This window comes from Nerophis ophidion, unplaced genomic scaffold, assembly GCF_033978795.1.
Source record: "Nerophis ophidion isolate RoL-2023_Sa unplaced genomic scaffold, RoL_Noph_v1.0 HiC_scaffold_359, whole genome shotgun sequence".
Classification (NCBI taxonomy): Eukaryota; Metazoa; Chordata; class Actinopteri; order Syngnathiformes; family Syngnathidae; genus Nerophis; species Nerophis ophidion.
Window position 1 is genome coordinate 25,001 of NW_026907279.1, and position 12,888 is coordinate 37,888.

Genomic DNA, 12,888 nt, shown 5'->3' on the forward strand with positions numbered 1-12,888 from the left:
CGACAATATTGTAATTGGTGCAGGATTCTCAGGTACCAGCCAACACAATACTGTACTAATTACTAGGGATACACCGATTAATCCTTAACAGAATATATTCGGCCGAATATGGCAAAAAAAAGCCACATTCAGCCTTCGGTGGAATGAGTTAAAAACAAGGCCGAATAGTGGCGTGTGACGCAAGTTTTTGAGGCAGTGACACAACCAACGTGCGGTGAGGCGGTGACGTTGGGATATGTTGTGTACATGTATAAGTGTGTGAGGTTACATGCACACACTTATTGAGATTTAGTGGGGCCTCTGTTTACATTATTAGCCTGTTGTGTAGGCTACCTGTATAAGTGTATGAGGTTACAAGCACACACTTATTGAGATTTACTTGAGCCTTCTGTTTACATTATTAGCCTGTTGTGTAGGCTACCTGTATAAGTGTATGAGGTTACAAGCACACACTTAATTGAGATTTACTTGAGCCTTCTGTTTACATTATTAGCCTGTTGTGTAGGCTACCTGTATAAGTGTATGAGGTTACAAGCACACACTTATTGAGATTTACTTGAGCCTTCTGTTTACATTATTAGCCTGTTGTGTAGGCTACCTGTATAAGTGTATGAGGTTACAAGCACACACTTAATTGAGATTTACTTGAGCCTTCTGTTTACATTATTAGCATGTTGTGTAGGCTACCTGTATAAGTGTATGAGGTTACAAGCACACACTTATTGAGATTTACTTGAGCCTTCTGTTTACATTATTAGCATGTTGTGTAGGCTACCTGTATAAGTGTATGAGGTTACAAGCACACACTTAATTGAGATTTACTTGAGCCTTCTGTTTACATTATTAGCCTGTTGTGTAGGCTACCTGTATAAGTGTATGAGGTTACAAGCACACACTTATTGAGATTTACTTGAGCCTTCTGTTTACATTATTAGCCTGTTGTGTAGGCTACCTGTATAAGTGTATGAGGTTACAAGCACACACTTATTGAGATTTACTTGAGCCTTCTGTTTACATTATTAGCATGTTGTGTAGGCTACCTGTATAAGTGTATGAGGTTACAAGCACACACTTATTGAGATTTACTTGAGCCTTCTGTTTACATTATTAGCATGTTGTGTAGGCTACCTGTATAAGTGTATGAGGTTACAAGCACACACTTATTGAGATTTAGTGGGGCCTCTGTTTACATTATTAGCCTGTTGTGTAGGCTACCTGTATAAGTGTATGAGGTTACAAGCACACACTTATTGAGATTTACTTGAGCCTTCTGTTTACATTATTAGCCTGTTGTGTAGGCTACCTGTATAAGTGTATGAGGTTACAAGCACACACTTAATTGAGATTTACTTGAGCCTTCTGTTTACATTATTAGCCTGTTGTGTAGGCTACCTGTATAAGTGTATGAGGTTACAAGCACACACTTATTGAGATTTACTTGAGCCTTCTGTTTACATTATTAGCATGTTGTGTAGGCTACCTGTATAAGTGTATGAGGTTACAAGCACACACTTATTGAGATTTAGTGGGGCCTCTGTTTACATTATTAGCCTGTTGTGTAGGCTACCTGTATAAGTGTATGAGGTTACAAGCACACACTTATTGAGATTTACTTGAGCCTTCTGTTTACATTATTAGCCTGTTGTGTAGGCTACCTGTATAAGTGTATGAGGTTACAAGCACACACTTATTGAGATTTACTTGAGCCTTCTGTTTACATTATTAGCATGTTGTGTAGGCTACCTGTATAAGTGTATGAGGTTACAAGCACACACTTAATTGAGATTTACTTGAGCCTTCTGTTTACATTATTAGCCTGTTGTGTAGGCTACCTGTATAAGTGTATGAGGTTACAAGCACACACTTATTGAGATTTACTTGAGCCTTCTGTTTACATTATTAGCATGTTGTGTAGGCTACCTGTATAAGTGTATGAGGTTACAAGCACACACTTATTGAGATTTAGTGGGGCCTCTGTTTACATTATTAGCCTGTTGTGTAGGCTACCTGTATAAGTGTATGAGGTTACAAGCACACACTTATTGAGATTTACTTGAGCCTTCTGTTTACATTATTAGCCTGTTGTGTAGGCTACCTGTATAAGTGTATGAGGTTACAAGCACACACTTAATTGAGATTTACTTGAGCCTTCTGTTTACATTATTAGCCTGTTGTGTAGGCTACCTGTATAAGTGTATGAGGTTACAAGCACACACTTATTGAGATTTACTTGAGCCTTCTGTTTACATTATTAGCATGTTGTGTAGGCTACCTGTATAAGTGTATGAGGTTACAAGCACACACTTAATTGAGATTTACTTGAGCCTTCTGTTTACATTATTAGCCTGTTGTGTAGGCTACCTGTATAAGTGTATGAGGTTACAAGCACACACTTATTGAGATTTACTTGAGCCTTCTGTTTACATTATTAGCATGTTGTGTAGGCTACCTGTATAAGTGTATGAGGTTACAAGCACACACTTATTGAGATTTACTTGAGCCTTCTGTTTACATTATTAGCCTGTTGTGTAGGCTACCTGTATAAGTGTATGAGGTTACAAGCACACACTTATTGAGATTTACTTGAGCCTTCTGTTTACATTATTAGCCTGTTGTGTAGGCTACCTGTATAAGTGTATGAGGTTACAAGCACACACTTAATTGAGATTTACTTGAGCCTTCTGTTTACATTATTAGCCTGTTGTGTAGGCTACCTGTATAAGTGTATGAGGTTACAAGCACACACTTATTGAGATTTACTTGAGCCTTCTGTTTACATTATTAGCATGTTGTGTAGGCTACCTGTATAAGTGTATGAGGTTACAAGCACACACTTATTGAGATTTAGTGGGGCCTCTGTTTACATTATTAGCCTGTTGTGTAGGCTACCTGTATAAGTGTATGAGGTTACAAGCACACACTTATTGAGATTTACTTGAGCCTTCTGTTTACATTATTAGCCTGTTGTGTAGGCTACCTGTATAAGTGTATGAGGTTACAAGCACACACTTAATTGAGATTTACTTGAGCCTTCTGTTTACATTATTAGCCTGTTGTGTAGGCTACCTGTATAAGTGTATGAGGTTACAAGCACACACTTATTGAGATTTACTTGAGCCTTCTGTTTACATTATTAGCATGTTGTGTAGGCTACCTGTATAAGTGTATGAGGTTACAAGCACACACTTAATTGAGATTTACTTGAGCCTTCTGTTTACATTATTAGCCTGTTGTGTAGGCTACCTGTATAAGTGTATGAGGTTACAAGCACACACTTATTGAGATTTACTTGAGCCTTCTGTTTACATTATTAGCATGTTGTGTAGGCTACCTGTATAAGTGTATGAGGTTACAAGCACACACTTATTGAGATTTACTTGAGCCTTCTGTTTACATTATTAGCATGTTGTGTAGGCTACCTGTATAAGTGTATGAGGTTACAAGCACACACTTAATTGAGATTTACTTGAGCCTTCTGTTTACATTATTAGCCTGTTGTGTAGGCTACCTGTATAAGTGTATGAGGTTACAAGCACACACTTATTGAGATTTACTTGAGCCTTCTGTTTACATTATTAGCCTGTTGTGTAGGCTACCTGTATAAGTGTATGAGGTTACAAGCACACACTTATTGAGATTTACTTGAGCCTTCTGTTTACATTATTAGCATGTTGTGTAGGCTACCTGTATAAGTGTATGAGGTTACAAGCACACACTTATTGAGATTTACTTGAGCCTTCTGTTTACATTATTAGCATGTTGTGTAGGCTACCTGTATAAGTGTATGAGGTTACAAGCACACACTTATTGAGATTTAGTGGGGCCTCTGTTTACATTATTAGCCTGTTGTGTAGGCTACCTGTATAAGTGTATGAGGTTACAAGCACACACTTATTGAGATTTACTTGAGCCTTCTGTTTACATTATTAGCCTGTTGTGTAGGCTACCTGTATAAGTGTATGAGGTTACAAGCACACACTTAATTGAGATTTACTTGAGCCTTCTGTTTACATTATTAGCCTGTTGTGTAGGCTACCTGTATAAGTGTATGAGGTTACAAGCACACACTTATTGAGATTTACTTGAGCCTTCTGTTTACATTATTAGCATGTTGTGTAGGCTACCTGTATAAGTGTATGAGGTTACAAGCACACACTTATTGAGATTTAGTGGGGCCTCTGTTTACATTATTAGCCTGTTGTGTAGGCTACCTGTATAAGTGTATGAGGTTACAAGCACACACTTATTGAGATTTACTTGAGCCTTCTGTTTACATTATTAGCCTGTTGTGTAGGCTACCTGTATAAGTGTATGAGGTTACAAGCACACACTTAATTGAGATTTACTTGAGCCTTCTGTTTACATTATTAGCCTGTTGTGTAGGCTACCTGTATAAGTGTATGAGGTTACAAGCACACACTTATTGAGATTTACTTGAGCCTTCTGTTTACATTATTAGCATGTTGTGTAGGCTACCTGTATAAGTGTATGAGGTTACAAGCACACACTTAATTGAGATTTACTTGAGCCTTCTGTTTACATTATTAGCCTGTTGTGTAGGCTACCTGTATAAGTGTATGAGGTTACAAGCACACACTTATTGAGATTTACTTGAGCCTTCTGTTTACATTATTAGCATGTTGTGTAGGCTACCTGTATAAGTGTATGAGGTTACAAGCACACACTTATTGAGATTTAGTGGGGCCTCTGTTTACATTATTAGCCTGTTGTGTAGGCTACCTGTATAAGTGTATGAGGTTACAAGCACACACTTATTGAGATTTACTTGAGCCTTCTGTTTACATTATTAGCCTGTTGTGTAGGCTACCTGTATAAGTGTATGAGGTTACAAGCACACACTTAATTGAGATTTACTTGAGCCTTCTGTTTACATTATTAGCCTGTTGTGTAGGCTACCTGTATAAGTGTATGAGGTTACAAGCACACACTTATTGAGATTTACTTGAGCCTTCTGTTTACATTATTAGCATGTTGTGTAGGCTACCTGTATAAGTGTATGAGGTTACAAGCACACACTTAATTGAGATTTACTTGAGCCTTCTGTTTACATTATTAGCCTGTTGTGTAGGCTACCTGTATAAGTGTATGAGGTTACAAGCACACACTTATTGAGATTTACTTGAGCCTTCTGTTTACATTATTAGCATGTTGTGTAGGCTACCTGTATAAGTGTATGAGGTTACAAGCACACACTTATTGAGATTTAGTGGGGCCTCTGTTTACATTATTAGCCTGTTGTGTAGGCTACCTGTATAAGTGTATGAGGTTACAAGCACACACTTAATTGAGATTTACTTGAGCCTTCTGTTTACATTATTAGCCTGTTGTGTAGGCTACCTGTATAAGTGTATGAGGTTACAAGCACACACTTAATTGAGATTTACTTGAGCCTTCTGTTTACATTATTAGCATGTTGTGTAGGCTACCTGTATAAGTGTATGAGGTTACAAGCACACACTTAATTGAGATTTACTTGAGCCTTCTGTTTACATTATTAGCCTGTTGTGTAGGCTACCTGTATAAGTGTATGAGGTTACAAGCACACACTTATTGAGATTTACTTGAGCCTTCTGTTTACATTATTAGCATGTTGTGTAGGCTACCTGTATAAGTGTATGAGGTTACAAGCACACACTTATTGAGATTTACTTGAGCCTTCTGTTTACATTATTAGCATGTTGTGTAGGCTACCTGTATAAGTGTATGAGGTTACAAGCACACACTTAATTGAGATTTACTTGAGCCTTCTGTTTACATTATTAGCCTGTTGTGTAGGCTACCTGTATAAGTGTATGAGGTTACAAGCACACACTTATTGAGATTTACTTGAGCCTTCTGTTTACATTATTAGCCTGTTGTGTAGGCTACCTGTATAAGTGTATGAGGTTACAAGCACACACTTATTGAGATTTACTTGAGCCTTCTGTTTACATTATTAGCATGTTGTGTAGGCTACCTGTATAAGTGTATGAGGTTACAAGCACACACTTATTGAGATTTACTTGAGCCTTCTGTTTACATTATTAGCATGTTGTGTAGGCTACCTGTATAAGTGTATGAGGTTACAAGCACACACTTATTGAGATTTAGTGGGGCCTCTGTTTACATTATTAGCCTGTTGTGTAGGCTACCTGTATAAGTGTATGAGGTTACAAGCACACACTTATTGAGATTTACTTGAGCCTTCTGTTTACATTATTAGCCTGTTGTGTAGGCTACCTGTATAAGTGTATGAGGTTACAAGCACACACTTAATTGAGATTTACTTGAGCCTTCTGTTTACATTATTAGCCTGTTGTGTAGGCTACCTGTATAAGTGTATGAGGTTACAAGCACACACTTATTGAGATTTACTTGAGCCTTCTGTTTACATTATTAGCATGTTGTGTAGGCTACCTGTATAAGTGTATGAGGTTACAAGCACACACTTAATTGAGATTTACTTGAGCCTTCTGTTTACATTATTAGCCTGTTGTGTAGGCTACCTGTATAAGTGTATGAGGTTACAAGCACACACTTATTGAGATTTACTTGAGCCTTCTGTTTACATTATTAGCATGTTGTGTAGGCTACCTGTATAAGTGTATGAGGTTACAAGCACACACTTATTGAGATTTACTTGAGCCTTCTGTTTACATTATTAGCATGTTGTGTAGGCTACCTGTATAAGTGTATGAGGTTACAAGCACACACTTAATTGAGATTTACTTGAGCCTTCTGTTTACATTATTAGCCTGTTGTGTAGGCTACCTGTATAAGTGTATGAGGTTACAAGCACACACTTATTGAGATTTACTTGAGCCTTCTGTTTACATTATTAGCCTGTTGTGTAGGCTACCTGTATAAGTGTATGAGGTTACAAGCACACACTTATTGAGATTTACTTGAGCCTTCTGTTTACATTATTAGCATGTTGTGTAGGCTACCTGTATAAGTGTATGAGGTTACAAGCACACACTTATTGAGATTTACTTGAGCCTTCTGTTTACATTATTAGCATGTTGTGTAGGCTACCTGTATAAGTGTATGAGGTTACAAGCACACACTTATTGAGATTTATTTGAGCCTTCTGTTTACATTATTAGCCTGTTGTGTAGGCTACCTGTATAAGTGTATGAGGTTACAAGCACACACTTAATTGAGATTTACTTGAGCCTTCTGTTTACATTATTAGCCTGTTGTGTAGGCTACCTGTATAAGTGTATGAGGTTACAAGCACACACTTATTGAGATTTACTTGAGCCTTCTGTTTACATTATTAGCATATCTACTGTGGCTAAGCAGACTTTTGCCAAAAGGACAATAATTCATTTGTTGTGGGTTTATCTACTTTAATGCACTTTATATTTTTTTGGGAATGCATTTTTTGTTTGAAGGCCTAATATAAATGAAAAACTTTGTGCTTTTTTTGAAAAGCAAAGGCTACTGGAATATAAAAAAAATGTCAATATTCAATAAAAAATTACTTTATTTGAAACACATGTCTAAATATTTATTCTAGGCTATTTATGCAATATAAAAAAATTGTGAAAAACTGCATTCATTATTCGGTATTCGGCCAAGCGTTTAAAATTTATTCAGCTTCGGCCACAAATTTTGATTTCGGTGCATCCCTACTAATTACATTTGGTTTGCATGTATATGTATATGTATATGTATATGTATATGTATATGTGTTGCTAGGTGGAGACATTGGCATAACGCAGCAGAAGCCTAGACATTTACTTTATACACACACTAAAAGATTAAAAAATGTCCCTTGAAATAAAAGCTGAAAATTTTAAAAAAGTCCATCCTCAGAAATGTGACTTTGTCAGGGAGTGTCACCAAACAAGATTTTGGACACATTTGAAGAATGACACAAATGTTTTGAGGTATTCCGAGGGACTCTCCTTCATTCCCAGGACTCAGAGCATAATGTTGCTCTTGTCACCCAAACTCTGAGCATGCCAATGAAATCATTCTCACAGTTCTCTAGTCCAAGTCAAAGTACAGAGGTCTGATAACTAATGTCTACAATTTGTCTTTTCTCTTTAACCAAAGTGTAACTTTTAATTGTGTGTAAAAGTGTGAGATGTGTACTATTTGCTGGGATTGGCTCATGCTGCGGACATTTCTTCTCCAGGTCACGGCTTCAAGTTTGGACCCGTCGTCGGCAAGCTGCTCTGTGAACTCAGCCTGGGAGAGGTGCCCTCCTATGACCTTTCACCTTTCAGAATAGCACGCTTCCAGACAATCATCAAGTCACCCTTGTAGAAAGGACTGTCCTCCATATTTCATGTGATCATCCATCTCATCTGAGAGAAATCAACTTGCCTTATGTCCATCAACCGTGCAAGACTTCTTGGGGAAGGCCGATCTTTCCAAAGATTGAACTATTAGTGAAATGAATGAATGAATGACTATGATTTAGGATGTGAATAGCTGAAGGAAGAAAAGTTTCATTCAGATCCACTTGTTAAATGAAGAGGTTCAGCATTAAGGTAGCAAAGTGTTATGATTGACTTCTTTTTTTTTGACATGAAATTGACTTTTTGCCTGACTCTGATTCAGTGCACTCAACTTTTTTGAAGTTGTCTCATTTTTGTAAACCACAATCAACTCCATGCTTGATTAGAGATGGGAATTAATACGAGCTTTCCGGTTGGGATTCCACTTTCAATTCTGCTTGACGCTTGGCTTCCTTCACCTTCTCTTCTTGATTCTTCTTTGGACAAAAAGGGAAGAAAAGTTGTGTTTGCATCAATGTTGGTTAGTTTACTTCAAAGCCAACAGTGAGGTCATTAAAAGCACATAACATAACAAAAATAACGAATAATGAATATAAAAATGAATATAAAAAGTACTTCTGATTGTGATTTAGATCCAGCCTGGTTTGTGCAGCCCTTTGAGACACTTGTGATTAAAAGCTATAGAAGTCAACTTTGAATTGAACAAAGTAAAACATCCTTTTGTTTTGCCACATGTTGTCTACTTTAGGGAAAATAAACTTTTCAAACTGATGGATCAGTCTTACCCTAGGGCAGGGGTCGGGAACCTTTTTGGCTGAGAGAGCCATGAAAGCCAAATATTTTAAAATGTATTTCCGTGAGAGCCATTTAATATTTTTTAACACTGAATACAACTAAATGTGTGCATTTTTAGGTAAGACCAACATTTTTAGAGTACAATAAGTATCTTATTCTTTTTAATAACATGTTTATTCTGAAGCTAATCAATGATAAATAAGTGAAGTGAAGTGAATTATATTTATATAGCGCTTTTCTCAAGTGACTCAAAGCGCTTTACATAGTGACATCCAATATCTAAGTTACATTTAAACCAGTGTGGGTGGCACTGGGAGCAGGTGGGTAAAGTGTCTTGCCCAAGGACACAACGGCAGTGACTAGGATGGCACAAGCGGGAATCGAACCTGCAACCCTCAAGATGCTGGCACGGCCACTCTACCAACCGAGCTATGCCGCTGTTTTTAAAAAAACAAAAAAACAAACAATTATTCTTCCTATTAATGCGACTTCTTGAACAGGTGCGATAGAAAACGATGGATGCATGAGAATGTTTTATAAATTGAACATTATTTTTAACACTGTGATTACCAGTGTAATCATTATGTATTTATGGTGTTAAGCAATGTCAGCTAAGATTGATCTGAGAGCCAGGTGCAGTCATCAAAAGAGCCACAGGTTCCCTACCCCTGCCCTAGGGCCAGGGGCTGAGGGGGTTTTGGGACCCCTCCCCCCAACTCCAAAAACCCAGTTCTAAAACAGAAATCATGATTTTTCTCAACAGAACCGTAACAATTCCAAAATATCCTCCATTTTAATAATCTTCTTTGTGAAGGGTGCACGCATGTCTGTGCTTTTACCTCAGTAGTCAGCGAGCTTGCCTCTCACACCAGCAACCTGTGTTAGCAGCAGGAGGAGAGAGGAAGTAGAGTCCATGGCTACAGAAGCAGAGCTGACAGCCAGGAACACCAATCATTGCATTCTGCCAGCATATTGGTGGGGCCCCGCCCAGGTAAGCCATTGGGAGTGTGGCCCTCGGTACAGGTGGACAACTCCCTTCTTCTTCCTGTGCGACTGAAGAGAAGAAGCAGAGGGGCTGGGAATTTGGAAAAGTGTTTTTCTAGTTGGGGTTGCAGGTTTTTAGAGATGGTGTTCACCATCTGGACAGTGGCTTCTGCATAAACCCTCTTCTTGCAAAACAAAATGTCTCCAAAACATCTGAACCTTGAACTAGTGTCAACAAAACATACAACTTTGCAACCACTTTAAAGACCATCAACATCAAATGAAACTTAACCTGGATCTGCGCTCGTTTTATTTTTTGGAATCCGAGCCAAAAGAACGTAAACATGGGATCACTTTTTGTCTTGTCTGAGTTTTCAAATGACAAAGTAATCGTAATTCTCCCGCTGTCAGGTTCAAACACCAAACTATCTATTACACAAGACAAGAAGCAAGGAATCAGGCAGAGACGGAGTTCAATTTTGCTCATGAGGAGAAACGTTTGGGGCTGCACACTCAGTTACAGTCTCCACCACGTTCTAATACCACCGTGGATGTACCATAAGCCAAAGGTAAGTATGCAATTATTAAAGAATAGAAATGTAAAAAGTTAGCAGGTAGAACAATGTTTTTTAAACAACATCATGGTGTATACAGATGCATCAAAAAGTATAAGTAATAAAGTAGGAGCTGCTGCAGTTATCCCACAAAGAAACATAGTATTTAATAAAAGAATCAGTGATAAACTATCTGTTTTTTACGGGGGAATTGGTTGCAATTTGTATGGCAGTTAACTGGATCGAGGAAAAGAAAGCAAGGAAAGCAGTCGTGTGCTCGGACTGCAGCAGTGCTTTGATGAGCATAAAAAACATAGCATCAGAAACAAGACAAGATCTAGTTGATGTAAGAGTTCAGGCCATCTGCAGAATAAATAAAGTCTGCTAACGTTTCTCTGGTTCCTGCTCATGTAGCAGTTGTGGGCAAGCAGTTAGCAGATAGATACGCAAAAGAAGCAAGCACTCAAACAGAAGTCAACATGGAGATGAAGCACAGCAAAGAAGTGAAGAACATCATGAAGATAGAAGACAAGAAAAAGATGATTGGAATAAGGAAAGACAAGGAGGAGAGTTTTACAAAGTCCAGAGGAGAGAAGGTGTCATGAACAAGAAGACATTATTACTAGAATGAGATGAGGACAAACAGGTTGAAATAGTTGACTGACATTGATAGGAAACATGATACAGCACTCTTGTCAGCAAAGTGGAGCACATCTTTTAATACATTGTAGCAAATACTATGCAGAAAAGGAAACACTGGAAAGTAAGTTAGCAAAAGAGAAGATTAGATTAGCAGTGGAAGATATTTTAGGATTGCACTCAGAACACACAGGTTATTGTTGGCGATCACTGGAGAGGAGTATGATTGTCCTCCTGGTGGTGGGACTGCCTTCAGGAGAAAGCCTGTGCGTGGAATCTTTTCAAGTGAGGAGACTGGTGCACAGACCGCCACCACACTGTCTTGGCAAGGAGAAGGCCAGGGTCCAATGGCATGGAGACCAAGACAATCGGGGCCCATCTTCGCTGCAGCCTTCTTCCGCCTTTGTGACCGTTGTGGAGCTTCTCTGCAACCATCATCCGCCCACTCCGCCTTTCAGGTCTTTTACGAGGAGAGAGACATGCAGACTCCAACGTGACTTCTTGGCTGTGGGGAGCTGTATCCGCTGGCAAGGGAAACCCAGGACCACCGGCACCTCCTCACAGCTGCAGGAGGCTGCCGGAGCTCCGGTCTGTCGGAGGACCGCCTATTGTGCGCCTAGCATCACTTGCTTTTCTCTCAGGGTGTGATCCACCTGCCTTTTGTCTTCCGGACTAACCCACAAGGCAGCGGAGCAGTGGTTGGGTGATGCCAATGTGGGCCTGCGTGTCACGCCTCCGGGGACCACTGCAGCTCCCAGATCCCCTGCCACGTTTGCCTTGGGCCGCGGGGCCCTAGTTAGCGTGTGGGGCCACCTGGAGGCCTGACAGGACTGTTGCTGAAGCACAGGCTGTGTACTGGCAGGAGAAGACTGACCCACCATGCTGCTTCTCCCTTCACCACAAGGGCGAGCCATCATGGCAGTGTCTGTCAGCCAGAGGTTAGTCAGCAGGTGGCAAGTAGACATCAAACTACATCACAACACCCTGTAGACATGCAACCTTCCATCAAACTACATCACAACACCCTGTAGACATGCAACCTTCCATCAAACTACATCACAACACCCTGTAGACATGCAACCTTCCATCAAACTACATGCACAACACCCTGTAGACATGCAACCTTCCATCAAACTACATCACAACACCCTGTAGACATGCAACCTTCCATCAAACTACATCACAACACCCTGTAGACATGCAACCTTCCATCAAAACTACATCACAACACCCTGTAGACATGCAACCTTCCATCAAACTACATCACAACACCCTGTAGACATGCAGCCTTCCATCAAACTACATCACAACACCCTGTAGACATGCAGCCTTCCATCAAACTACATCACAACACCCTGTAGACATGCAACCTTCATCAAACTACATCACAACACCCTGTAGACATGCAACCTTCCATCAAACTACATCACAACACCCTGTAGACATGCAACCTTCCATCAAACTACATCACAACACCCTGTAGACATGCAACCTTCCATCAAACTACATCACAACACCCTGTAGACATGCAACCTTCCATCAAACTACATCACAACACCCTGTAGACATGCAACCTTCCATCAAACTACATCACAACACCCTGTAGACATGCAACCTTCCATCAAACTACATCACAACACCCTGTAGGCATGCAACCTTCCATC

The 12,888-nt window shown here is 39.5% G+C and overlaps 1 long non-coding RNA gene across 1 annotated transcript in view; it reads left to right on the plus strand.

The window, feature by feature from the left end:
• Window positions 1–8,683, plus strand: part of LOC133548039 (uncharacterized) — a 25,652-nt gene extending 16,969 nt beyond the window's left edge. The window contains exons 2-3 of the long non-coding RNA XR_009805715.1: window positions 1–32; window positions 8,147–8,683. The exon at window positions 1–32 is cut by the window's left edge and continues 44 nt beyond it. This is a non-coding gene — a long non-coding RNA (uncharacterized LOC133548039). The remainder of the gene's footprint in view (window positions 33–8,146) is intronic.
• The last annotated feature ends 4,205 nt before the right edge of the window (window positions 8,684–12,888 follow it).